Genomic DNA, 3,302 nt, shown 5'->3' with positions numbered 1-3,302 from the left:
AAGACATACCTACTGAAATTACTACAAAAAAAGCAGTACTCTTCTTTTCCTAATTCTCAACATATTATCCTTCTTCTCTCTCCTTCCTTCCTTCTTTTGCTCTCCAATGAGATTAGGCTTAAAAACAAAAGCAAAACAGACTAGAGGTAGTTGTGACTTCCATTTGCTTCTGCTCTCCACTCGGAAAAACCCTGGCTATTATTTGAAATACGGAGATGAAAAAAGGTATTGGAAGAGCATACATTAAATAATAGTCCATTAACCTTCCACACATGGTTGGCAACATCTAGATCCAACAATGTTCACTGAACATTTTGAGATGTGGGAAGTTGACAAAGTTGTCTCCAGGAGGAAGTCATCAGGAACTCCCATACTTCCTATGTGGGAACACAGGGAAAGAGGCATTTTTTCCTGAAGTCTCTGTGTTCCAGTGCTATCCCTGAATGTCTATTCCCAGCTCTCGCTTAGCTGTTTCAATGACAAGATATAGCACTTGAAAATTTTATAAAGTGAGAGTCGTATTTGCTCCCTGCTGCAAGCCCCCACCCTGCCATTCCAGGACCCTGCTATGGTCCACAATTGGCATTATGATTCACTCTATTTTGCAGCCATGAAAAGTGAGGCCTAAGAAGGTTAATTGACTTGGCTAAGATTATTCACAGGCTAAATACTGAGATTAATGATTTGCAAACTACAGATTTGACAGAAGTCCTAATGCTATCTCTACATCCTATTTCTGCTGAGGACCAAAATTGACTGTTGCATTGCCTTTGATTTCCTTTGACCATCCCTCATTACAGATTTCAATAATTTTTATGGTCCAAAGCTAGGTGACAGATATTACATCATATGCATTTGTTAACTCACCCTACGTCTGCATAGCCTGGCTATATGGTCAGAATTCTCCAGATTGAGTGGGGAACTTGGAGTTAAAGAGCCCCTGACCACCTAAAAAATTATAGAAAATGAAAGAAGCTGTCAAGAAAGTAAGGAGCAGAGATGGGAGTGTGCCTCTGCCCGGCGGAGACTCACAACATGGGGCAAGGCAGATCTTAGCGGAACTTCTTGCAGGATGTATGCCTCAATGAAAGGAATGGAGCGCGGGCAGCATCCGGCTTAGGCTGGGGCCCCTTCCACCATCATGGCTGTTTTAGCAAGTGTTTGCCAGCTGCTTACAAATCCCAAGCCAACAGACACGGTTTCAGGACCTGAATCGTGCAAACATTTTCTGAAAGGCTCTATCACCTGAGAGTTGCTTTTCCTTTGCTCCTTGTTTTTGAACCAAAAAGCAGACTAAGTGTATAGTGGGAAACACTTGCTCAGCACCCAACCATGCAAGGCACTGCTTTACCACCAGGCTGCATTAATTAGAGAACCAAGCCATCTCTCACCTTGCAGCTTCTTCACACTTTGCTCATTTTCTCTCTAACACTGATGGTTTCTGTTTCCTGCTGTTCAGTTACAGCATCTGGGAAGAGAGTGGCAGAGAACGCGAGGCGACTGCACCCTGCCACAGCAGGTCAAGCGGAGGCTGGGTGCTGATGCCCGTCTCTACCCAGCAGAAGTCAGTGGTTCATGGGTGGGGAACTAAGCTCAGGACAGCTGCTGCAGTCCAGAAAACTGTCCACTATAGAAGACTCTTAGGAAGCAGCCCCCGACCCCGACCCCGACCCCGACCCCCTGTGCTTTTTGAAGCCGTGTCTGGTATCACAGGGAATTATGCAGTAGAATATCTTTGAAAACGTATATTCTAAAAATAATTGCTGGGATCAGCGATTAAAATATCTAATAAACGGACTGGAAAAGTTGAAAACAAGCAAAGGTGAGAGAAAAAAATTGAGGAAAACTGGGAGAAAGTGAAGGAAGGTGGACCGTTTGTGCCACAGCATCCAAGGACAGTGATATCTTCTGTTCCCCACAGGACCAGGTTCCTGGTACTTAACGTAACGCATAAGGCCTTTAAGGATCTAATCAAACTAAATCATCCCCAACTCCTCCCATCAACCCCATGTAGATAGCCCTGTGCCTCAGCTAAATGCTGCCTTTACATCTCTCTGCCTGGAAAACAGCTCATCCCTCTCCATCCAGTTTAAATACATCTTTGTCTGGAAAGCCTTTCCCATTAGTATTTTATACACATCCCTATAATAAATATTTCCCCTAATATGTTGTATTTTTTTAAAAAAACTTTCTCTCTCTCACTAGATTGTGAGATTTTTAATTTTTATTTTTTGAGACAGTCTCACTCTGTCACCTAGGCTGGAGTACAGTGGCGCAATGTTGGCTCACTGCAATCTCTGCCTCCTGAGTTCAAGTGATTCTCCTGCCTCAGCCTCCCAAGTAGGTGGGATTACAGGCATGCACCACCACGTCCAGCTAATTTTTATAATTTTTTAGTAGAGATGGGGTTTCACCATGTTGGCCGGTTTGGTCTCAAACTCCTGACCTCAAGTGATCCACCCACCTTGGCCTACCAAAGTGCTAGGATTACAGGCGTGAGCCACCACACCTGGCCTAGACAGTGCAATTTTTAAACATCAATGTATTCCTTTTTGCCTGCTCGTAAGGAATTAAGTTAGGATATTCATATTTGACTATTCTTTCCCCTCTAACACCAACTCTTCTCAAAATGTGGTCCTTGAGCTGACATTAATGTTAACTAGGATCTTGTTAGATTATTATCTAGCCCCAGACCAAGCCTCCAGGAAAAGGTTCTCTAGGGGTGAACCCTAGAACCTGTGTTTTAACAAGTACTCCAGGTGATAAGTATGCTCCGTAAGTTTGAGAAACACTGTTCAAGACATCATGGAGGTGTTTTTCTACTTTTGTTTTTTTTAAAGAGCAAGTTAATAATCTCAACCACCTTTCTAATGTATTGCATTTAATCAAAGGGATACTTGTTGCTACAGGAGTTACAACAGATGACCTAGTGAGGGCCACAGGCAGTCTGAGGAAAGTAGAATCCCATGTTTGGCCAATGTCCATCAAGCAAGAAAAGAATAGTGAAGCCAGCTATTAGCTCCCTCTAACAGAGGAAACCTGGAATTGGGAGTCACCATCAGGCAATAATGGCATCACAAGCAGGCATGGGTTAAAGATTTAAATGTTGTAAAAAGAGAGAAGAACCAGAAGGAAATTACATCCACATTATCCCCGCAAGACCATTAAGGTAATGAACAGAAATCAAACACCTTCTCAGTCTTCAAGTGCCCCATTCAGGTTCACTCTGCTAATCACACAGCTGAGTGGCCCTCTGCTTTCGTAACTGGGTGAAACCACACATCCCAACCCAAGATGGCTTG

The sequence above is a fragment of the Hylobates moloch genome, unplaced genomic scaffold (genome assembly GCF_009828535.3).
Source record: "Hylobates moloch isolate HMO894 unplaced genomic scaffold, HMol_V3 SCAFFOLD_23, whole genome shotgun sequence".
NCBI classification, from domain to species: Eukaryota; Metazoa; Chordata; class Mammalia; order Primates; family Hylobatidae; genus Hylobates; species Hylobates moloch.
This window is presented reverse-complemented; position numbering follows the sequence as displayed.